This window comes from Engystomops pustulosus, chromosome 8 (genome assembly GCF_040894005.1).
Source record: "Engystomops pustulosus chromosome 8, aEngPut4.maternal, whole genome shotgun sequence".
Taxonomy (NCBI): domain Eukaryota; kingdom Metazoa; phylum Chordata; class Amphibia; order Anura; family Leptodactylidae; genus Engystomops; species Engystomops pustulosus.
Genome location: NC_092418.1, coordinates 109,303,197 through 109,329,716, shown reverse-complemented (window position 1 = coordinate 109,329,716; position 26,520 = coordinate 109,303,197). Strand labels below are relative to the sequence as shown.

Here is a 26,520-nt window from a genome sequence, read left to right as displayed (position 1 = left end):
ATGATGGATCTGGACTGTGACAAAGAGAATTGGAAGCATTCCTCAGGGGAGCGACAATCGGAGCTTGGAAGGAATGTTTCCCTTGATTTCCCGCCGTGAAGCCGATCGTTTTACTCTTAGATTGACTAGTCCGCCGTGTTTTTATATATTTTACAAATCACAACCCGTGTAGCTTAAACGTGAAAAATGTAAACGCTGTTCTGGAATTTCACGTATTGAAAGGTGTTTTGTGTTCTGGCATGTCAGAATTAAATATACAGGTTTTTTTTCTTTTGCTTAATATGAAGTGCCAACTCTTATGGGAATTTCGCAAGGCAGTCGAATCGCGGAGAATCTAAGTATAGCAGCTTCTTAGAATCGGAGTAAGCAGGATAAGAAAGTAAAAAGTTTTCTTTTCTAAATTGGAAAAGCAAATCATATAGATACTGTGGGGCACATTTACTTACCCGTCCCGTTGACGCCGCCGATCCGGAATGTCCGCCGAGGATTCGGGTCTGCCGCGATGCACTAAGATCGTGTATCCAATTTCCTGCATGTGTTGCTTCCCCACTGAGGTCCGCCGGAGTTCACCTTCTTCTTCCCGGTGCATGTGAGTGCTGATCTTGCAACACAATTTTATTTTTCAATTCTGCGCTTTGTCCGAATCAGACGGGTTGTCCAACGGCCACATGTCGCATGAAAGCCGGCTCCAAAATCTGCGTGCATCAAAAACCCGTGGCAATTTTGCGCAAAGCGGAAAAATTGGGAAACCCGACGGAGATGCCTCCGACAAACCCTTAGTAAATGTACCCCAGTATGTAATATTTTATCTGGAATTTTAAGGGGCTCTCCACTTTGGGTAGCTCATCCTTGGTAGATGAGTCTCTTTGCAATTCGCTGATTGCAGTATCCCGTGATAGGAATTACAATCGTCTGTAAGTGCTATGTTTTTCTGCAGCGCCACCACTGGGGAAATTCCGCATTACACAGTGCTCATTCATATCAATGTACAGATCCACAACACTAAGACATGCTCCACTCTTCTCTCTTACCAAGAAGTAAGAATTCTAAAGTGAAAACCCAGCAAATGTCCCAAGTTAACAACCTGAATAGTCGTGCTCCTCCTGCATGGACCCCACCGATCACAAGGGCTAGTGATTAGTTAAAGAGGTTGCACCAAATGTAATTGTTATCTCCTACCCTCAGAGGTTCATGCATGATGTCTGCAAATTCCATATCAATGGGAGTCCTGGAAGTTGCTGAGTTCATGGCACTCTCCATCTTGCTCCACCTGGTGCTCCATCATTTAAGGAGAACAAAAACCCATTTCTACCATTGGTGATAAAGAGTGGCCCTTCCTCTACCGGACCTGCTCAGTGTCTTTTTTAAAGGGAACCTGTCACTGGTCACCCTCCCCTACAAACTACACACAGGACCTTTTTAGATGTCTTTATACATGTTCCACTGATGCTTCTTTCCATGGGATTAGAACCAGCATTCTTCTTAAAAAAGACTTTTATTGATGTCCTCTGTTCCAGTCATGGAGGCAGGAGCTGCAGTATACAGTCTGTATACCCCACCTCCTCGCTGACGCTAACATTGCTTACCTACCCCCCTCATGAATGGGAGAGACATGTGACTCTCTGAAGAGAATTCCTGAGGGCATCAACCAGAAGTCAATGGGGGTCATTTACTAAGGGCCCGATCTGCCCGATTTTTCCCGACGGAAAAACCGCCGCATTTTTAAAAAAAAGGGTAGCTCGGCACGCGATTACCTTCACTCAGCCCGGCTCAGTGTACTCCAGTGCGTTCTGATGCTCTTCAGCGCAGCAGCGACTTCTGGTGGACGTTGGAGGAACTACCTTAGTGAATCACCGGAAGACCCAAATCCACTGCAGAGAACACGCCACTGGATCGCGAATGGGCGATCCAGTAATTCTGTAGTTGAATATTGTCAGGCGGTACCTAAGTATTAGTTCCATACAGAAGCATAGTGGGAGCAGTGAGACCTGTCAATCAGAAACAGGAAGCCAGGCCAGTGCTGGGAATAGTTATTATGACGGACTCACCTACTGTGATTGGACTCTTTCAAACTTAATTTTGTAACATTATAGCTAATGAAAGGGACCATTTAGTGACAAGGGCAAAGGTTTTTAATCATAGTTACTTATGAAGTATTCATTTTGGGTAGGTTCATTTAAATGACAGGTTCCCTTTTAATTTCCCCAGTGGTGGTACTGCACAAAAATGGACTACTTACTGCCAGGCTTACCCATGGATTACAGCTGATCATTTGATCAATACAGACACTGGGGCACATTTACTGCACCAGAAATAATGAATCTGTCGCTTCCCTTCCCTGGCCCGACAGAGTTCACCATCTTTTTTGTAGTGCACCTTCAACATAGGGAGTGCAACACAATTTGCAAGTTAAATACTGCCCTCGGTCCGACTGATTTGGCACGCCCCCTAATTTGTGTCGCATGGAGACCAGCGTAGCTGGGCTACATAAGGGTCGCGTGCGTCACTATAGCATCGCGGACACTTCTTAAATACCTTTGCAAGCCATTTTAGCCTAGAAGAACATATACAGTCCGACAAATGTGCCCCACTGTGTGATCAGCTTGGTGTCAAAGCACTCTTCAAATAAGTAGAAACATTCCTGGTATAATTTAGGAATGTGTGATAAATTGATAAATTCTTCTTCTGGTGGTTTGGGGAGTCTTACTGCAAATAAAATCTGGTCCCTCCGAAGGACCTTCTTGTTATCTTGTGGGCCAGTCTTACCTTCTCGAAGATTCCTCAGTCCCCCTGAATGTTAATCAGGAATAGATGTTATAAAATCACATGGAGCTTTGACGGACCATGACGCTCAAGTTTAGGATGCGGACCTTCATTGAGTTGATTGTGTCTTTAACTATTGGATCTAGATCTATGTCAGCCACATGCACTGGATTGTTGTGGGTGAATATATGGTGATCTGTTTTGTTTTTTATAAAAATATATCATTAATTATGAGTCTACTGGGGCTCCCTAGAGATCTCCAGCTCTTCAGGGGTTGAGATTCAGAGCTGAGAGGTGGGTTTGTGGCGTAGCCCCTCCCTTCTAAGGGAATGCCTCTGCTTAGAGTTAGATGATAACCCGACCATCAGCTTAAAGGGGCCCCTGACAATTATTGACTTATACTTAAATAATGAAGGTCTAAAATCACTTGAGATCATCAGCATATAAAGGAGTGTACAGAGCTAACCAATCCACATGGGCCTTCTAGCCAATCTATAATTCTATAATCCTTAGAACAAAAACCTGAGCGGGCATGCTTTGCTAAAATATATGTAGGGGCAGATGTGTCTGTATTTTTTTAATTTTCTATTTGCATTTGTTTTGCATTTGTGCTTTCTTTTGCAACTTTTTCATGCGTTCTCCGAAGCCCGTGTTGCAATGGTTTTCCTGCTTTATACCAAATTCATCTTTGAACTGCGTCTTCTGGAAGTTGTTAGAGAGTACCGTAATTTATCACTGATTTGCACTTTAAAAGTTGCAAAAAAAGGCAAATATAAACTCCTGTCCCCAGCAGATATAGGAAATTATTTTGTAAAGATTGCGCCTGAAATTGCACAAAATTCTGAAACTCCGCACAAAAAGAGCTCACGATCTAACTAAAGGAAAATAGCTCAACGATAAATAAAAGAGCAGAGATGCTAAAAAAACATGCAGGCAGATATTGTAAGACTAAGTTATTGTTTATTCTTGATTTCGTAAGGATCGTTAATTTAAAAATAAGAACAAAAAGTAATCAAAAATTAAATGTGTAAATAAAATCTAAATTATGAGGAAAAATTTGATACTCGGGTAAGTAAAATTTAAATATTACAGCAAAATCCACAGTTGGATTTTTTCCTTTTTTTTTCTTTCTCTTTTTATCTCACTTTTTTTTTTTACATTTCTTTAACTTTTTTTTTACAGATTTGAGTTTATTCCTTTTATTTTTGGGGGTGTTTAAGCTTTCAACTTAACTCCAGCCTGATCATTTTCATTCTCATGCTCTCGTTTTTCCCTGAGAAAGTTCTTTTGGACCTGACGTTTTACGACTCAAGCTCAAGTTATTATGACAATTGTGACAGGCGCCGGCGCACAACACTTGTCATCCGTCATCACCTTTCTCCGAGGCGTATTATTGTTTCCTGGACATTAATAACCATTTTTTCAGCTTACACAAGGAAACTTGGGAGGTCAGTCCCATCATGACTGTTTGTTCCTTGTGGCATTTTAATAGTCATTGAGCTCTTCGGAGAACCGAGACTAAGAGTAATTTGAGATTTACAGTAGAGCGCTGGTGCCCAGAGGCCACTTTTTTTCTGAAGAAGGACTCGTTTATATAATGGAATGTGAGCAACTGCTGTAAACAACCTATACATCACTTCCAAAATGAACACCAATAGCCATCGCCAACTTGGCTGCCAGTCACATGGGGATACTTGGCAGCATAATGGAAATACATATACGTATTACTTATCTCTAGTATCTACGATGGAAAGGCAGCACGGAGCAGAAAGCTTAGATTGAATTACATCACCAGCAGCTGTTTGGGAGAATAGACTGTATTTTCTCACCACCACCTGTTCGCTTTTATTGTTTAAGTGTTGTAGGGTGGTGGGATGGGCCCGTTGGATGAGACCAGGCTCGGTGGCTGATTTGTGTGCAGGAAAGAAGAGTTGTTGGAGCATTTTACTACTCAATGAGCTAAGAAAGATAACCCCTTGTGTATTCTACCGAACAGCTGTTGTAAATGTGATCTTCAGACCTGCCTGTTTTTTTTCTTTCCCAAAACAAAAGTGACTGTGTGAAGGATCGTGGCTTAGGTAGACAGGCATCGATTTCTAACATGAATGGGCTGAAAAATGCAGAAATATTTTTAGAAAATTAAAAAAAAAACATTTAATAAGTTAATGAGATTGTGACCTTGAGGTTAAGTCCGGATCAGTATACAGATGCCTTAGAGATAAATATTGATATCTACTACCATATTGTTTACTTTGGACAATCCATGTTTTGTTAGGAAATCCCTTGGAAGTCGGACAATCAATGGGGTTATCCAGGGAATCCATAATGCACACAATTAAAATAAACTTCCCATTGCAAGTAAATTACTGATAAATGTTCATGATACAGCAAAGGAGTATTCTCAGGTTTTACTGTAATTGCCTGTGATGGCCGGTGATTTCAAACCCAGATCGGAGGAGGGAACTTTTATGAGGGTTGTGGTTCACTTGGTTTCTAATTTCATGGGGCTGGCACTTTGCTTTTTGTGCCATCCCCAACCAATCCCCCTGCAATCATGTACCAAGACCTAGATGGTAAGGGGTTTGAATCGGCGTTCCAAACAGGACCTGAGTCAGAGAGAGGGATAGCCATGTGGTGAGTAGTCCCCACTACTCTAGACGTTTGGTTGGGGCAGAAGAACAGGGCGTCCTTGATAAGTAGAGATGGGTTTAAAATTAAGCTGCAATAACAGGGCACATCACTTCAAACCTTTCATAAGGCAAGGTAGAGCTTTCATTTTTCAAAGTCCCCAAAAACTCCTTTGATGATCTCTCAAACTTTTAGCGAGTGTTCAAGTCTCCTGCAGTGCCCCCAAAAGTGAAATGAAACATTACAACTGAGTCAGAACATTTCCAAAATGGAAGCTTAGGATAATTCTTTGGAATTCTTTGAATCATAACAATCATCTCAAGAAGGATAACCAGTTACCAGGACACAGGGTTATGGACACCAAAGACTCACTTATGGCTCATTTATGAAGACCCAGCCTAAATCTGTTGGGTCTTTGTGACAACTGGATTGTAAAAGATGTGGGTTGTCATAAGAAAAAGGATGAACAATAAAGTTTACTTGAAGAAACCTGTGATAACTCTTACAACTCCTCACTGTAGCCATGGGCTAAAGTACAGTGAATTACCAACATCTAGAGGGTTCGTTTGTAAGTCCGGTGACTTAGGGACTACCTGTAATTTTGAGTTTAATTTTCCTCTTAAATTCAACAATGTTAACCATTTTTGGAAGGTTGTAGATGACGCAACAACCCTCCCCAAAGTGGCGATGCACAGTGGCATCGGTATGTTCGTAGACTTCAAATACTTTTCTGACCACATATTTCATGGATGTCCAAGGTTGCGATACCAAAAACTGGGTGTTCCCCCTAAAACCAGTTTTTCCCATCATTAGACCTGACGTAATAACTAAACCCCACTTAGAACCTTAGAGTAAATCAAATCCTCAACAGAAGATCTGCATATACTATAACAAGTATAAAGTATCTGCTGTAAAACAATAGATAATTCCGTGTCCTGGGTTGAGCATAATATACACGTTTCGTAGAGATACTATGGACATTTATTTATGAGCCTCATTATCACAATCAGCTTCTTGCCTGGATATAACATTTAACATTATTAAAGAACTGAGTATTCCCTCATACAATTATGCAGAATATAAAGCAATTTGGCATCACGTCTGTTTACAACAATATTACATTGTTAGCGGAGAAGCATAATGGCTGCCGAATCCATGAAGCGCCATGCACTAGATAAGCCTCCCGTAAGAGGGGGACACTAACTCTTGGACGATTATAAATAATTGCGTTCTCTCCAGCAGGATGTTATCACGAAGATTGGGAATCATTTCCTCTGGAATTGGGTGTTTGCTTTCTCAGCAATGTTTTAATTGAAATGAATTTGAATGAGAAACATCTCATTACTAACAAAGTCGAAGGAAGGCGCCGTACATTCTGTTTTGCCGGTTTATATATATTCTTTGCAGATAACTTAGATTTTATTTTGTCGTGCACATGAAAAAAAAAAATATTTGACATCTGTTAAGATAGTTTAACTGGTTTATTGTTTGGCTTGGAAATGTTATGGGATTGGGTTTCAATTGGAAAGTGATTTTCTGTTTAGGTAAACTGTTTAGTACCGAGAGGAGATATACTATCTTGTGGGAACATTGGAGTTTTATGTTATAGGAAATACAGTCATGTGGAAATATTACTTGCTGATTAAATGTGAGGGCTTCGCTTGCTGCAAAAGTTATGACTTTCAACAGTTATTTTGGATAGTTGTAGTACCGGCTTTCACCATCCCTAATTTTCACATTCTCCATAAAGATCAATGCAACAGCGCCACACAGCTACAGCTAAACAGACCCAAACTTTAAATTCAAGCTCGGGTTAGTCGAGCACGACTTGGATGTATTGGCTGCACGGCAGATTGATGCCCCAAGCTACTAGCAATAGCTGTGATTTGTCAGGGGAACCAATCCTACAATTATAGGTAGTACTATGCAAAAAATTATATAGTGAAGGAACTACCAACCTATCCTAGGAGGAAGTGTATCACTTAAACTGTGTCTACATTTTAGATTGTTTGGCTGAATACTCATCTTCTATCTTGGCCAACTCCCCCATACACAGTTGAACAATGCTCCCTACTGGGAGTATGGAGAAAGCCACCACCAGACCCTTCTAGAAGTGTTTTTTTTTTTTTACCTGGATTTTTTTCTTTGCCCCTGATTGATATAACTGGTCTACCTACTTAAGGATGGTGTAAGAAAGAAAGAAACTGGGGGAGATTTATCAAAGCAGGAGTACAAACCTTGATAAAGTTGAAATTCCTGTCACCTCTTGCCCCAACAACAAGCCAAGTGATTTTGGGGTGGGGGATGCCCAGCGCTGTTTCTCTAGCAATAGTCTGAGCCTGTTCGTGGCACAAGTTGTATCACAATTCCACGCCAGGTCGGAGCCTATTATATCAGGTGGGACCGCAATTCACCAGCGCCATGCTGTATGGTTCTCCCTATACATATGAACACTAAGTACACTCCATATGCAAAGTACAGTATATGACATATGTTTAATTTAAACACATACTTTTTTTTCTTTTTCGGTTGTTTTTGTTAATTTTTCTTAAACTCTTCCTGACTAATTAATAAAGTCGAACGATGGAAACCATCTGCCTGTAGGAAAGTGATATGCCTTCCCCAACACACCAAACACAGGACATCTGTTGACGTCTGCCCTATACATTTCGTTGACTTGTTCCATCCTTGTATTGTCATATGTAAGCCATTGAGTTTTGTTTCTTTGTACATCGATAATATTCTAAGATATTTTGGAAAAATACATTAGTTAGAGGATGTACATCAGTACTGGCATTCTGCAATACCCATAATCAAAGCTCGTAATATGTAGCAAAGCTCGAACAGATAAACAACCCTATTTGGAGGTGACTTCGAAGGAAATCTGTGATGGTCCCATGTGGATTTTAAGTCTCCCTACAAGAAGATATGGACATTGCTGCAGGACCTACCTCCCATATATTGATGAGAAAAAGTAAGATAGTGGTTCAGCTATAAGCCTGAGAAGAAGGTGGTCCTCAATGTATAGACATCAATAAGTTTGTCTTTAGAAAATGGTTTCATTATAAAGCCCCCAACAATGAACTCGGTTTGAGGTTAACATTAGAAGCAACTCTGAGGTGTTACTAATGTAGATTATATTCTAGTATAATGTGAAATTGTGTCTCCTAAATTGTAAATCTTATGTCTTATGATCCCTTTACCTGAAAAAAATCATGTGATAAACCATCCGATTTCACAGACCTCGTAAGTAACGTTCCAATATCTCCTCAATCATACCTTCCAAGATTAACATTTTTTGGATTTTCAGACTCAAAAGTATCTATGGAATTGTGTCAACGAATAGATAAATAGGCATATCTGCTAGTTGTAGGCGTTCCCGTTCATCTCTGGTTCTTCAAAAATAATGGTCCATCTTTTGAAAAGACCATCAATATTAGATAGGTAGGATCGGACTTCGACCAACCTCAGCGATCAGCTGCTATTAAATGGTCATAGTTCCTAGGGTGGACTATTAATATAGGATTGGTGAGGTTGGCGAAAGTCTGACCCTATCCAATCTTATATCAATGGTCCATCCTAGGAACCGTGACCAATTAATACCAGCTGATCGGTGAGGTTGATGAAAGTCTGGTCCTATCCAATCTTAGGTTGATGGTCCATCCTAGCAACCATGACCAATTAATACCAGCTGATCGTTGAGGTTGCTGAAAGTCTGATCCTATCCAATCTAATATTGATAGTCCATCCTAGGAACCATGACCAATTAATACCAGCTGATCGGTGAAGTTGATGAAAGTCTGATCCTACCAATCTTATGTTGATGGTCCAACCTAGCAACCATGACCAATTAATACCAGCTGATCGGTGAGGTTGATGAAAGTCTGATTCTATCCAATCTAATATTGATAGTCCATCCTAGGAACCATGACCAATTAATACCAGCTGATCGGTGAGGTTGATGAAAGTCTGATCCTACCAATCTTATGTTGATGGTCCAACCTAGCAACCATGACCAATTAATACCAGCTGATCGTTGAGGTTGATCAAAGTCTGATCCTACCAATCTTATGTTGATGGTCCAACCTAGCAACCATGACCAATTAATACCAGCTGATCGGTGAGGTTGATCAAAGTCTGATCCTACCAATCTTCTGTTGATGGTCCATCCTAGGAACCATGACCAATTAATACCAGCTGATCGGTGAGGTTGATGAAAGTCTGTTCCTACCAATCAGCTGCCATTAATTAGTCATGGTTCCTAGGATGGACCATCATTATAAGATTGGTAGGATCAGACTTTCATCAACCTCACTGATCAGCTAGATTGATGATCACTGATCAGTACATAGGATAGTCCCTCAATATAAGGTGTCAGAATTTGTCCACTTTGACCGATCAACTGTAAGGAAAGAGTCATAATTCTCAGAATAGACTATCAATATTAGATCAGTAGGGTGAGACTTTCTTCCTCCCAATTGTTCAACTATTTGAATAGTATCATGGTCTTTAGGATAGACAATTATTATTAGATCAGTAGGGTCAACTTTCACCAACATCACCACCAATCAGCTATTAGTAAACGGTCATTGTCACATCCACCTAAAAATATGAAGCGGTAAGACTCCTAAACAACAAAACACAGTAGGACCCACCAAAAGCTCAACCAAAATTGTATGGTTACACTATAAATCAAAAATATTCAAAAATTTTATTAAAACCCCTGTAAATCATATGTTATCAGATATGTCTAAATTTTGATATGAAAGGGATAACCTAATTTATAGAGTTCTCCCGTATTCAAAATTTGTTAACTACCCTTAAAGGGATCACTCCATTTAAGATCTTTTATAACACAAACTTCCCTCTATCTGGATTGGTTGCCATTCTCTCCGGTAGGTTGGTAGTCCCTCTCCCCCCCCCCCACCTTTAATGCCCACTCTTAAGAACCCAGACACAAAACTTTCTTTTTTTTCCCTCTCTCTCCAACGTATGCCCTGATTTTCAAACGCGAAACTTTTTTTTATTTTTTTTTAATAGTTTATGTTCTTGCCAATCTCAGCACAGCTCTACAAAGTAAAATATTTGGCAGCGAATTTATATTAACAGATGGAAGAAGAAATTAACACGTTTTTGCTTCGCTAATTCACAGTTCTTTTAGTACACTAATTCCAAATCACCTGTTCTGACTTTGTCAGGCTACAGACACCTGTTTGGGGTAATATTCCACAGCTAATTATTACATGAGAAATTTACTTTCCAGCAGAAGGTTTTTCTGTGTGAAATTGTCAGAGTTAACAAATTAGTAATAGCAAACGTGTACGTAACGCGCTAGCCGTGGTTAAATCGCCGCGGTTTAACCTTCTATGTCAGAGAGATTCTTTGGCTATTGGACTAAGGTTTACTTATTGCGTTTAGAATTTATAATAAGGTTTATAATTAGTTTCAAAAGGAATTAGAAGCGAATAAAAAAAAACTATCATGAAATAATTAGTACAAAAATATATTCAGGTGGCAAAGTAATAAGAATTTAGGTGGAATAAGAAAATCTAAGTGCAAAGTTATTCCATATTGGCAGCTTGAGTCATAGGGGTTATATCAGATAAGACAAACCTGAGTGGTGCCGTACTGCATTTCCATTCACAACCTGTTGACAAGAGTGGTGCTATCGCTGTAAACAATATCTAAAGGGAACCCGTCACCAGGGACCTCATTTTCACTAAAAACAGGTTGCAGGAGCCAATCACAGCTGCATTGCAAAGATGTCTTTCTGCCTTCTCCAAGCATCTGCATTACACTGTGTGTTATAACTTACCTTGCACAGAATCCTCTGTGTAGTCCCAGGGGTTGGGCTTTGGTTTGCATGCATTCCAAAAAAGAAAGCGTGACTTGTATGTTCTGTGCACTCCTCTGCTTTCAGCCCCCACCTTTGTGCACCTTCACAGGAACAGAGTGCTTGTAGCCTAGTGAGCTGACATCAGTGGGGGAGGGAGGAGCTGTACAGGAGTACAAAGATGGGGGCTGAGAGCTGAGGAGTTTGCAGCACAGACAATTCATGTGTTGTTTTATTTTTTAAATATATGCAAATCAAAGCCCAACCCCTTGAACTACATAGATGATTCTGTCAGGGCCCAAGGTAAGTTATAACACAGAATTATTAAGATATAGTTTACAGTAATAGCACCAATTTTGTCAACAGGTTGTGAATGGAAATGCAGTATGGCTCTTCTCAGGTTAGCCTTATCTGACATAACCCCTATGACGTACGCTGACAATATAAATTAACTTTATATGAGGTCCCTAGTAAAAGGTTCCCTTTAAGACCATAGATATTAAAGGGTATCTGTAAGAAGTTGTGGCCATCCAGATAGCTGTTCAGAAAAGCTGTTTTAAAATGCATTTCTTTTTCCTGAAGAGCTTTCTACTCTCCATGCTAAACATTCCAGCTGTTATGTCCATGAGCTTTAAGTGACAGCTATAGTAAGCTTCTGTTATGATATAACAGATATCACTATAGGCAGAGGTGCAGGTAATGAAAATAGATAGTTTTCCCGGAAGTATCACCTTCCACGAAGAACTTGCAGAGATTCTGCCTTGAAATAAAGTCACGTTGTTACTATCAACATACAAAAAGGTAAATGAAACAGCTCCACGGGGGTAATAGTATTTCAAGATTTCGTTTAAAGGAAATCTTCCATCAGAATCCATCATGATAAACCAGGGACACTTACCCATCGTTCCAGGCACCGTCACTGTTGTAATCTTCTTTAATTTCTTATCCAGGGCTTCCTTCCTTGTAAAATCAACTTTTAAAATTGTGTTAATGAGCCTGAGGGGATACACCAGCCCCTATGTGGTTTGGCTTTACAGACTGTTACACTGTATCCCCTTCCCCCTGCGCCAGGAACAGGAAGTGCTCACTGCAAGGTGCTGAGGGAGCAGGGGGAGGGTAAAGCAGTGTAACATCCTGTAAATCCAGATCACAGTGGGACTAGGATAGCCTCTCAGACTCATTATCATAGTTTTAAAAGTTGATTTTAGAAGGAAGGAGGCCATGGATAACACATATAAGAAGATACCACAGTCATGGGGCCCAGATCTATAGGTAACGTCCCTGGTTTATTATGAAGGATTCTGACGGGAGATTTCCTTTAAATTATTGGCACAAGTTTATCAATAAGGTGTATGAAATCAATAAAAGGTGGGACCTAAGATTCCACTTTTATTCCATAAACTAAATATGGAAATAGGAGGTGTAGAGTTAGACTAGACCAGGTGATAACAACATCAGAGTTATAATTTTGAAAAGGAACTAGTCATAAGGGGGGTGTAGCAATAGTACCTGGAACATCTGCAAGCATGGATCAGCTACTGTGCCTGAATTAATGATGGTGCATGGATATGCATAGTCCATGGATGGCCCCCTCATTCATGGGGTTTCAAGCCCCCACAATTGACAATGGTAAACTACTTATATTTGGTATCCAAGGCCTCCTTCCTTCTAAAAGCAACTATTAAAATTATTCAAATAAGCCTTGGGGGCTCTGGGGGGCATTACAAGAGATCCTCATTGTTGCAGCTTCACAGGCTGTTAAAGGGAACCTGTCATCAGAAGTTGGCCTTATAAACCACTACCAGTATGTTGACAAGCTGCTGAACACCTTCTAGATCCTGTTTATCTCATGCCTCAGTGTAATGGCATCATCCAGAAAATCAACTATGAAGTGAGATCTAAGTTAGATGTATAAAGTCAGGGAGGCGGAGAGTTTAACACTGAAGTCAAGCTTTTCCTGTCTCTAGACATTTCCTCATGCACTGGACTTCAGGAAATCTTATCCATGATTTCCCTGGATGCGGTTCCATCAATTACAGTAAAATGGGCATTCTAAGGCAAGGAAAGCTGGACTTCAGGCTTAAACTCTCCGCCTCCTTGACTTCATAAAACCGATTTATATCACACTTCAAAGTTGATTTTCTGGATGATGCCACCAGACCATGAAAGAAACATCAACTGGAAACTGCTCAGCTACAAGATAACATACAGTACTATTAGTTGTTTATTAGGTCAGAGGAAGAATCGAGGAAGCAAGGGAGAAGGTGTAACAGTCTGTGAAGCTACAGCATGGAGGAATTCTAGTAACACCCCCAATGTCCTTTCAACATAATTTAGCATAATTTTAAAAAGTTGATTTTAGAACGAGGGAGGCCATGGATACCAAATATACCCTGGAGCTATGAGTAATGTCCCTGGTTTATCAGGATGGATTTTAATGGTAGATTTTCTTTAGTACTGATAGCACCCTCATTGGTTATAGATATATTCAGTACCAAAAAAACCTAAATACTGTAAAATTATTGATAACTTACAGATGATGGACATGTGTTACTTGTTTCACTAGTAAAGTACAGGCTGGATCCTACTTAAGTACACCCGATTTACAGACAACCCCTAGTTAAAGACGGCCCACTATAACCTCTGGTGAAGCTCTTTGGAAGCTTTACTCTAGTCCCAGGCTGCAATGATCAGCTGTAAATAGTCTGTAATAGAGCTTTATTGATGATCATTGGTCCAAATACAGCAAAAAATTTCACTGGGGCAAAAAAATTTTTTTTGTCTGGATCTACAATTAAGTCAAATTAAGTCAAAATATACAGTTTTGACTTACATACAAATTCAACTGAAGAACAAACCTATGGAACCTATCTTGTATGTAACCCGGGGACTGCCTGCATTGGAAATTATATTGTTTATACATTATATTATTATAAACCTACCTCCAATCTTACAGAGAATGTTGGCCTAATACATGGACGTATGATCCAGATGCTCCGAAATTAATGCTGTCTGACTTCTCGCAGTCATTCATTGCCAAGAATGGGCGATTCTCATCTTCCGTTTCAAAATCATCTTGAAAAAAACATGGAATTATCTTTGTATTTATATCTTTGGTAACAATTAGAGTCGAATCGCACTTATCGTAAATAGGAACTGTCAGATATTGGTCTTCAAAACTGATAAACATAGTCCATCTGACAATTTGATGAATTCCCTGCCTCGGAGATACTTTGGAAATGGTTTTATTTGTATTCATGACTTAAGTACTTTTTGGAGAAATGATGTTCTAAAATACTACAAATTGCAACAATTTCGTAAAATGAGGCTCAGGGTCGTATGTGTCAACGCAGCACAAAAAATTTAATAGCAGAATATATCATAATTTCAGTTCGGCTTTCTGTGCAATTGTTCTCTTGCAATTTAATATTTGAGATTTTTATTTGTATTAAAAACAGAAATACTTTTTGAAAATTTAGCAAAGTCTATCAATATATTGTTACATCCTGTTGAGATGTGGGGTCTTCTGACCGTTAAAAAAAAAAAAAATCTTTACTCAGGCTTCAGGTCCAAAGAAAAGGCTTGCATTTATTTGGACAAAAATAAAATGTACAGAACAAAAATGCAGATAATTCAGGGGTCAGGTTGCAGCTACCTTGGAACAAGCAGCTCCCCTGTGGTCAGATCAGACACTCTGACCTAGAGACAATCCATGTACACACAGGTGTCATTAAATACCCAACTATTTCCCTTGAGTCTTAAAGGGATACACCCTGGGTTGCACCTTTAACAACAAACATCACACAAAGATATATTTCTTACCTAATATACATAACACCACATTACAGTATAATACACAATATAAAAATAAAGGGGAGTTTACAATATACACAAAGTAACCAAAGTAAGAAATACAAACATAAACCACATGGCTTCAGCTGTGCATCACCTGGCAGTAATCAGGTACAGCTATATAACCCCAGCTCACCCTCTGCTCAAGTTTTGCACACACACAGGTAAGATCAGGTAATGCTGAGTGGTGACTGCTGAACTGGTTTGTCTGGTGAAACAATAGTGGACAGAGACAAAGGTTTGCTGGCCAGCAGGAGGAGAAAAAGAAAAAAAGGTACAAACACACAGACAGACAAACAGTTCACCATTCACCCCTCAACACATCCCAAAAAAATCTAGACTTGAATTCACTATATTATATATATATATATATATATATATATATATATATATATATATATATATACCATATATACTGAAGTATAAGCCGATGTACCTAATTTTAACACAAAAAACTGGGAAAAACTATTGACTTGAGTATAAGTCGAGAAGGTAGGAAATGCATTGGTCACAGCCTCCAGCCAGTGAATAACTAACCAGCCCACTCCTCCCTCAGTATATAGCTAGCCAGCCCGTGCCCCCTAGTATATAGCCATCCAGTCCCTGAACCAAGTATATAGCCCGCCAACCCCATGCCCCCAGAATATAGCCTGCCAGCCCCTGCCCCCATCGGTATATAGCCTGCAGCCCCTGCCCCAGTATATAGCCTGCCAGACCCTGCCCCCCGGCCCCAGTATATAGCCTGCCAGGCCCTGCCACCCCCCCCCCGTATGTAGCTAGCCAGTCCCTGCCCCTAGTATTCCAAGCTTATTTTTTAAAAAAAATAACACTGTACTTACCTTTCCAACGCCCCCACAGGTCCTCTTATTGCTTTGGGTGCTCTGTCTTTGGTTCCCCTGGCTCTGTCTTCGGGTCCCCGCAAGCAGCTGGCACACGCACTATCACGACAACTGTTTGCCAAAGTCATTGAGTGGGTGACGCCATCGCACAGGGACCCGAAGAGAAGCTGGAAGACATGAAGCAAGAAGAGGATCTGGGCATCAGAAAGGTGAGTACCATGTTAATTCTTTTCTGGACTCAAGTATAAGCCGAGTTATTTTTCTTCAGCATATTTTTTGTGTTAAAAAGCTCGGTTTATACTCGAGTATTTTTGCTTAACAATATTTTAAAACCTACATTTGATTTATGTGCTTCTCAGAAAAATAAGGATTTTTTTGATTGTTTTAATAACCACGATGAGTTGTTTTTGCTTGATATATAATTTCAAAATTTAGGGAATATTCTGGAATATTGCCTTCTGAATATTTGTATCTTCTAAGTTCTTGGACAGAACAAGGACATCAGTTATTCCTTGACACTGTAGAAAATTTACGGACTCACATCCATGTCCGGAATGAGTCTTCCAATTCAATATCCCTTTGGGCCAATTTTAATGGAAGCATAGGGACCCATGAAGATGTTTTTGGAGTATCCAATCATTTAACCCGTTCAGAATAAATACAAAATGTCATCTGAAAATATATTTTACTTCCAATAGGTATATTAATGTTTTTATTTATTTTATTTTTTTGATTTAAATGTATTATTTGAAAATTAAACTGAAATCTCATCGTTTTCACTTTGCTCATCAATCCTTTACACTTTCTGATTTGTAAGATGCCTTCTCATCAACGTCTTGCTGTCGTCAAAGGAGGCATATTGGATTATAGCTCACTCCCCCCCCCCACCTCTCCCTACACATTGACCTCTGAATAGTTCACAGAGCATGCCCACAATACTTACCCATAAAGTTGATTCCATATACAAAGCAAACTGCACCAAAACCTATTATTATTTATACCTATTATCTATTATTATCATCATTGGTAGTAGTGGTATTATATTAGTAGGAGTAGTGGTATATTATTATTATTATTATTATTATTATTGTTATTATTATTATTATTATTAGAATTATTATTGTTATTATTATTATTATTATTAGAATTATTATTATTACTATGACTATTAGTACACATGGGGTGTCATTTGTCTAAGGCTACATTCACACAATGTATGCCCGCCGTAGTACGCCGTAGTACGGAGGAGGGGTTGAGCACTGCTCAGCCTGCCCCTCTCCATAGTAATATATGGCTGCACCATACGGCACCCATATGGCGCCGTGCACCCATTGCCATGTATTGGGGACGTTTGCTCGTGTGAATGTGGCCTTAGTCTAATGCACCTTATTTGCTTGTAATTAGTGACTTTTTGAGCACATTGGGGTATTTGCACAATTTTTTGCCCCTTTTTCCAGCAGTTTGCCGGAGTTCACCATGTAGCAGTTTCCGAGTTTGCGCCTAATTTGTCTTTGTACTTTCATTGCTTCCAGATATTTGCGCCTGATTTAACATTAGTAAAGTAATGGTGTGATTTGCCCCACAAAAATGTACCTTAAAAGACAGGTGCAAAAAATAAACTCACAAAAGGCGTAAAATAAGCTCCCGGAAGGGGAAAAATAAGATAAATGACCCCCATAGTATTACTATAAATATGACTATTACTTTTATGTTTTTATTTAATCTTTAGATTTCTATCATTTATTATAAAACCTTTGTCCTACTTCGAGACTCTTCGACTTTTCATTTCTACGTTATTTGTTATCCTTTTTTTTTTCCACTGTGTTACACGCGTCTGATCCTATGGGTCTATATAATTCCCGCTCCTCGTTATCCCCCCGTAGATCAGCGTTTTATTCGAGCGCGGCTTCAATACCTCCTCGGTAAGACTTATACGTATACGATAAAATAAAATGTCAAACATCATTAGTCCAGTGGTGTAACTACTAATTTTTCGTTCAAGTGCGCAGTGTGGATGGTAGGAGCTGGATGGCGTCCAGGAAGCCTCACTATCATTTAGTTCTTAAAACCCAGGGTAGACATTTAAGCCCCCAACCCCTATATCTTCTCTGCAGGTGCATAGGAAGATGAACACTTTGCTTCTATTCTGGCAACTTCATCAGATGTGTTCTGTATAATTAAATAAGAAAGCATTTTCCCCCCTAAAATTACAACATCTTCTGTGCTCTTTGCAAATAACCAAGCAGGACAGAAAGAGGCAAAAAAAGAAAAAAAGGTTTAAGTGGGATTAGCTCTTGAGTTTTGTTTCTTTTCTATTTTTTTTATATTATTAGAAATTTGTCTCTGGCTATAATTGTATCTTTTTTTTTTCCAGGGCTTTTTTTTTTTTTTTTTTTTTGTCTTAATTAATGCGTTTTCGCTTTGGTGTCATTAAATAGCACAAAAGTCTCTGTTTTAGTATTATTACCTTATTTGTATGTTCTACAGCTTGAGCGTAATAGAAAATATGCAACTAATTCCTGGCTGTTTAGCAATTCCAACAGGGACTTTTGTCTTAATCAGTGTTATTGTAAGTAACATTAGCATTATTCCTTTACAGCTGCGCCGAGAACATACTTTAAGTACATATTTGCTTGAAAAGACTCGTATCATGGTATTATATAGAAACGTGGCATTTGGAAGAAGAGGGACGCCCATCGCGAGGCAATTTTACTAGTTGGTTTGTGTATATTAGGGGATAGATAGATGGATAGATAGACAAATAGATAGATAGATAGATAGATAGATAGACAAACAGACAGACAGATAGATAGATAGATAGATAGATAGATATTAGATAGATAGATAGATAGATAGATAGATATGAGATAGATGGATAAGAGATAGATAGATAGATAGATAGATAGATAGATAGATAGATAGATATGAGATAGATGGATAAGAGATAGATAGACAGATAGATAGATAGATAGATATGAGATAGATGGATAGAAGATAGATGGATAGAAGATAGATAGATAGATAGATAGATAGATAGATAGATAGATAGATAGATAGATAGACAGATAGATAGCACTTGGGTGAATAAAGTACCCACTCTTTTTCATATTGTGGGGTGCAGCCTATTTTTTATTTTTAGATAGATAGATAGATATTAGATAGATAGATAGATAGATAGATAGATAGATAGATAGATAGATATGAGATAGATAGATAGATAGATAGATAGATAGATAGATAGATCTTCTGTTTTCTAGATAGATAGATAGATATGAGATAGATAGATATGAGATAGATAGATAGATAGATAGATCTTCTGTTTTCTAGATAGATAGATATGATATAGATAGATAGATAGATAGGAGATAGATAGATAGGAGATAGATATGAGATAGATAGATAGATAGAAAAACGAATGCAAAAGGTGAAATAAATACTTCCTTATTCACCTATCCTGGAGTTCTGCTAATCTTATGGACTTTTACATGCAGTAGCCTTTTTGGTGGGATTTCAGAGGACAGGACTCCTTTTTCTACTGTGACTGCGCTCCTAATATCAATATCCTACATGAAGAATGACATAGTCTATAGAGTCTAAAATCTCCAGTCAAACATACATAAAAATAATAAAATATTACAACTACTGTGAAAGATAGATAGACACCGGGCAAGTCTAATCCTTCCAGTTGTTTAGATAACGTTTTATTTTGACGGATTTGCCAAATCTAATCCTAATATTTTACAATACGACAAAATCAATATATGATTAAAGGCATAAAAAAAAGCTACTGTTCTCTTATTGTTCGGCAACTGATCAGAACTTGAAAGAAAACGTAAGAATTGTATTGGGTGAAGGTGGTTAAACATCGTCTACGGGAAATATAATTACGTAAATACTGCGATACTGTATAAGGAACAAAGCGGGAGAAAAGACAGATAACATGTAGTGATAAATAGTGCCCGGGGCTAGGAAGTAATGAGACTGTTTTCCATGGAGAGTTTGGTCGGCTCTTCAAAATTCGTCTCTTGTCTTGATAAATCCTAAAAAGTGTAATTTACTTGTGAAAGTAGGAGAACAAAGGCAACAACATTCTCTTGATAAGAGCACTTGTTAGGGTTGATAAGTTGGGTCTCGAATGTGTGAGGAAGAAAATGTGTCACAGTTTGTTTTAAGGTGACAACGTTAAGAATTCGGCTACGCGAAATTTCCACTGTTAAGATGTAGAACGCTCTTTAAAGCTCCTCGCGCTCTTGAGGATTGGAAATGGCAAAATTAAAAATTCCGAGTCAAGTTTTTGAAACATTTTGTCGGGAGTTATGAAATCAAATTTTTCTCTTTCTCGTTTTCTATTAGACACGACTAATCTCTTCCTAGACTGGATTTTTTTTTTCTCTAATGACTGTTGTCGTATTACCTGTAAATAAATGCATTTTCATTAAAGCTCAATTGAAGAAGTGAGAAATCGTTAAAACAACTGCGCAGTGAAAAAACAATGAATATTCTGCATTAAGAGACGTGGCCTTTTCACCTTAACTGTTTCACTGTTAGGAGGATGGGAGAACAATGAAGCATGACTTATACAGGAACAACAAATTTGTGTTTGTTAATGATTTTTTTAAAGGGTTGTCCACCGAAAGTAGACAATATGTTGATCATTAGGTTTTCATATACAGGCACCTTTAAGACAGGATTGGAACTCACAATCTCTACACTCTACCATGCCATATTGATACTGTGCCTTTATCCACTAGACTATGGATGCAATGTCTAAAGATATTTTACGAAGTGTTGATGGGGAGCATGTTATTCTATACAGTTGACTGTTGGGGAGGAGGCTTAAACAGTAGAGAAAAGAACCGGCTCAACAAGGTTATCCAAAGAGCCCAGAGCTCTATTGGGGAGACACTGCGTCCCCTAGAGCAGTGATGGCTAACCTATGGCACTGGTGCCAGAGGTGGCACTCAGAGCCCTTTCTGTGGGCACTCAGGCCATCACCAGAGATGACTCCAGGTATCTTCCTGCAGTCCCAGACAACCCAGGACTTGCTGTGCACAGAGCTATTTTATAGTGACAGCTCTACCTGGGACTATTTTCTGCTTTATTGGTGTCCTCAGGTGCTGGTATCAATGAAAACTGTGACAGAGAAGGGAGTATAAATCAAAAATTTTATTTCTGTGTTGGCACTTTGCGATAAATAAGCGGGTCTTTGTTGTAGTTTGGGCACTCGGTCTCTAAAAGGTTTGCCATCACTGCCCTAGAGGAAGTCTGGCACACAAAATGCCTTAGGGAGTTGACGCCATTGCAATAAATGACACCCATTCTCTTGCATGACACAGCAACGGAGCGACACTAGTCATTGCTACCGCCAGGTGTTTTGCCATACGTACTGGGGTTCTATAACTCCTTAATCCCGAAGGCAATAGAACTATTTAACCATATAGTTTTGAAAGCAAAGGACTAAGTCACACCCTCAGCCCACCCCCCCAAAAAAATCTCCTTCACCCACCGAAAATTATGAGAAACACTGGTCATGCCTTGCCTGGAGTAATGATGCCCCAAACAATTTCCCAACTGGATTAATAAAGTTTTATTCTATTCTAACTTTTCTTTTGTACAAGGCGACATTCGGACACCTAGAAGACGCCTTCTATCCAGTAGGCACTGTTATAAACTACTACATCGTTACTCTTGTCCCTTCCCTTCTGGAATCCACTGGTTCTGCAGTAAGGACACCGTTTACATGATTAGGGCCAAAGCACTGGTCTTTTCAGTCACAATTCATACTAATGGATAAGACAGGTGACAGTGGTGACCTAACCGACCTAAAAAGTAGTTGTAAGATATGCAAAGAGTAATTATGGATTGTACATGTGCGTATTGGATTTTTATCTTATTCCCCTGAATTTTAAAAATCTGGAACAATCCCTTTAATGGTAGAATCCCCAGAAAAATTTCACAATTACCCTATGCTGCTACCTCAGGAAAAATGAGCCATCCTTTCTCACTAAACTAATCGAGTCACCTGCATTGCAAAAATTTACTTGGTCCTCAAAAGCAAAAAAGGTCCCAACATTTTTAAGGGACTCTGATGACGACAGAATTACAGATGTATAAAGATGGGTTGGCTAGATTCTACGGGCGCGGACCACCGACTGAGAGTATCATCGAATGTATCACTGGTTACAACTCCATATTGGTAGAAATAATTTATTGATAAAACCAGAATGGTAAAACAAAAGTACAGGAATGTATAGTATATCCTCCTAACGCGATTCGGGTCGGACGACCCTTTCTCAAATATAGGAATTGAATCTTATCTTTGAGAAAGGGTCGTCCGACCCGAAACGCGTTAGGAGGATATACTATACATTCCTGTACTTTTGTTTTACCATTCTGGTTTTATCAATAAATTATTTCTACCAATATGGAGTTGTAACCAGTGATACATTCGCTGATACTCTCAGTCGGTGGTCAGCACCCGTAGAATCTAGCCAACCCATATTTATATATTGTATACTGCCGACTTCGCTTCTTGGAATTGGCGTCTTCGTTTTTGGGCTAGAGGAGCAGCAGACCGTGACCACGTCCATACCCTTGCTACCCTGTTATAGGGCTCGATGCATACTAGCCAAGGTGGCTAATGTTGAGCACCCAATTTGGGACTTTCTTTACATTTACTAATTGCCTTATGATATCACCCGAGGTGCCGCCCTCCGTTGTCTCTGTTTTTTTGTCTTTATTCTTTAGAATTACAGATGGATTAGGTGGGACCATGTCACTGATAAAGACCTAGACCAGATAAGGACACCCTCTTAAATCATCTGAAGGAAGTTGTAACTATTTTTTAGGTCCTCACCTTGAGGATATCTTTAACATAACCAGATAAAACAATTTAGTTGGAGAGATTTTGGAAGAAGTGATTTTCAGGAAGACATGAGGCACCCATAAACATCTAGTTTATCCTTCCATGTTCTTCTTCCTTCACTCTGTCTACTGAAGCCCTCTTCCTTTTCTAATCTAATTACGGAGACATGCAAATTCACTTTTGACACCTCCGAGCCGTGTATTTTGAGTGCAAACCTGAAAAAAGGGTGATTAACGCAGAGACACATCATGGTTGAGCTAAGGAGCAATGTTCCTCTGCAGCCTAACACTCTTCAACAATTGCAATCCACATTTTATGAGAATGAGCAGTAAGTAAATCAATGTTTTGGAAGTGTTAGCTAAAACACTTTTCTCGGCGACTTCAAAAAGTTGTGCCAACCGTGTAAATGTCAAAAAAAAAATACACAAATCCATAGACCCCGAACAGCGGAGCCATTGTAACGGATGAGAAAGTTGGGTTTGTAATTATAGAGCACTCCTCTTTATTTACCTTCTTGTTCAACCCCAAGCAGGTTCATGACCTGAGTTCCCATATAATCACACAACAACAGTCATTTTGGAGTCTATAGATCCCGTGGGCGTGGATATGCAGATGACTGGCTTTCAGAGCTATGGTTAAAGCATCGAACATAAGAGAACCCTGTTGAGTGGATAGAGACAAAGGGTGTAACGCAGCTAAGGTGCTCATCTGCATATCTCGGCCCACAATCCCTTTGTGATGGATAATCACTGTTTTCTCTATTACACCGTGGGAAATGAAGTTCTGAACTTGTTTGGAGCATGTTAATTCCTCCAATATGAGGGTTTTGTGTTTGTTGTAAAGTTAAGGCGACTATGACATTGTGACACCTTAGAATGGATAAATGAGCTGTTCTTTTAGTGAGATCAGTGCCATCTACTCAATGGTGCAAAAATGAGTCGGGATCATTGTTGGCTTTTTAAGTGACTCCCTATAGTGTCTCTGGACTAACATATTAAATAGGTTATTGTAGGGTCCAGCATCTTAATTAACAGACCAAAGCTATTGTGGAGGCAAGGTATCGCTGAATATTAGAGTCATTCGGGAAGATTCTTATAAAATGCCTTTTACCGTTTCTATTTTCCAGTTAATATATATATAGATTTTTTTTAATCATGGATTGGCTATTAAAGAAAATAAAGGGAAAATCTGTCCTCCCTTAATACTTATCTTCCATTTATGATCTACTCTTGACACTCTTTAGCTTACGAAATTCCATACAAAGTACCTTAAAAAAACTACATAGCAAACTTCAGCAACTGGTATGTTCGAAAAACTTAACAAAAAGTAGCATTTGCCATTTTTCAGGTGGTATTTTAGTTAGTTAAGTTATCATAAAGTAAGAAAACAAAAGGAAAATATAAAAAGTTTTTGCAAAAGAAATTCAATGTAATTTCTAAAGGGGAAAATAAATTTAAAGATAATTTATTATAGATACTTATTTCAATTACAGACCAAAAATAAAAAGTTCAATTCTATTATATTTTTAAATATGCATTTTCTTTACATATATATATATATATATATATATATATTAAAAATTAATAATTGCTATTAATTCTGTGAAAGTCAGAATCCGTAATCATTTTCATTTATCAAATCTTTTTGAATTACAGTTTAATTTTCTTAAACTTTTTGTAATAATGAACCCAAAACGAATAATATACAATTTTCTAATCTAACATTTATTTACATAGTTAAAATAGAATGTCAAAATACTGGATGTAAATGAATATGTCAATAAATACAATGTCAAATATTTCTAAAAAGTTAAAAAAAAACATTGTAGGTGGTCAAATAATTCTTAAATTCTGTAATACATATTTTTTTTTTTTAACAAATTCTTGAAATGCCTTGTGTTTGTGTACAATGACATAGTTTACCCTACATTGCTCTGAGTATAATATAATGCAATGATTACAGGGTCCACGTCTGACAAACCTCGGAACCTATTATAGTTAGACTGATTAACTTGATCTCAAAGGTTACGTGGAATACAATTAACATTCCAATCATCTCGGAAGTTGCAGATGTACAATAGAAACAAATGGTTATAAAGATCTTCTGTGTTATCCTTAGAAATCTAAGGATCACGTGGAAGATCTTTATAACCGTTTCTTACTTTTCGACACTAAGGATTTTTCAGTTTGTGATTTAAAAAAATAAAATAGAAGAAAGTTTAAAAAAAGGCCAAAAAGAAAAGCTAAAGATTAAAATACTTTGAAATAAGATACACGGTCTCTGAAAATGTAATGTGTGTTTCTTCCGTGTCCGTAGAGGGAAATTCCACCGGGCCGCGTCTATGATCTTCTTAGTTTGCCAGAGGGCGAAATAAGTCAGGCACTTTTTTTTTTTTTGCATGTTTTTTTTCTTTTTCCAAGATATGTTTATTGTGGGATGTGATGTAAAAAGGAGAAAGATTACACATTTTAGATATTTTTTAAATCTACATTTATCTCACCATCTCACCTCCAATGAAGCCGTTCAAAAAGGGTTAAGTGACCAATGATCAATTATTATTGAGAACCAATCAATGGCTAATCTCCATAATTGTGCACATTTACACACAACGCACAAGCAAGAGAAACAAAGCCGCTCTTCTAGCTCTGCCTTGTTAGCAGTAATTTGTTAACACGACGTCTAAAAAAAGCAGCCGCAGCTGGTAGCACAAATGTGTTCTCAGTATTCAGGCCTTCACCGTGATTCGGTGATAAATGTATGGAATCAGATTCTTGCTAAAAACTACAATTACAGGTGATATACGGATTGAAATCACAGGGCTGGATTGTCGAAGAAAATTGTCCTAATGATGGGTTTTCGGAATGGGGATGCAGCTCTTTTCATTTTGTGTGACGGGTTCTGAGCGCAGCTGCACCTGCCGTGTGCCGTATTCTGCCGCACTTAATGATATCGGATGATATCATTAGGCAAAGTGTTCATAAACAGATGTTGAGCCTGTGCCTAAATGCTGTCAGATGAGCGCTTGCTGGCCTGAAACAGTATTATTTATATAGAACATTTACGTTTGTTATGTTAATAACCCCTCTATTAGCTCTCTAGATGTTACGATAGGAATGAAAATGCAGTTAATATGAATAACAGCCTCTTTACTCTTTGTACACTAGTTGAGTGCAACTTTTCCAGAGATAAACAAAGATCTTCTACACCACCGATATACTTGGGATGCAGCTCTTGAGTAGTGTTGGATTGATGACCCTTTTTTAGGTAGCCCCAAGTGTCAGTGATTCCTGTTGAATGCTCCAAATAGCTACAGGTTGGGTCTTCACTAAAATAGTTCAAAGTTTTTGACTTTTTTATGGGTTTGGCAAAGTTGGATTTACGGATATTTGTATATGGATATTAGTAGAATGTTTCAAGCTCTTATTTTCGGGATGTCCATTTTGGACAGTCTTAATGGAAACGTACCCTGACAATCACAGGATGTAACAATTGGATACCCAATGAGTGGACTTGGCACTATATCAGGAAAAATTTGGGATTCTTAGTTAAAAAAAAGTAAGAAACATCATAAGCATATTTCAGGGATATTTTGGTCCTCCAGAAAGGTTGTTTGCCCAGACCCTCCTTACTAATTACTTAGTGTCCTGAGGAGATGGCCAAACTCCCACTAAATAGTTTCAACCTATGCTCATTGCAGCTTGACCCCTATTTGTGTAACACCGGAAGCAACCGGCATTCCC

General features: G+C 38.6%; 1 protein-coding gene across 1 annotated transcript in view; it reads left to right on the top strand.

Moving 5' to 3' along the window:
* Positions 1-26,520, top strand: part of ARHGAP15 (Rho GTPase activating protein 15) — a 492,002-nt gene that overhangs the window by 137,081 nt on the left and 328,401 nt on the right. The gene's annotated exons all lie outside the window — the stretch shown is intronic.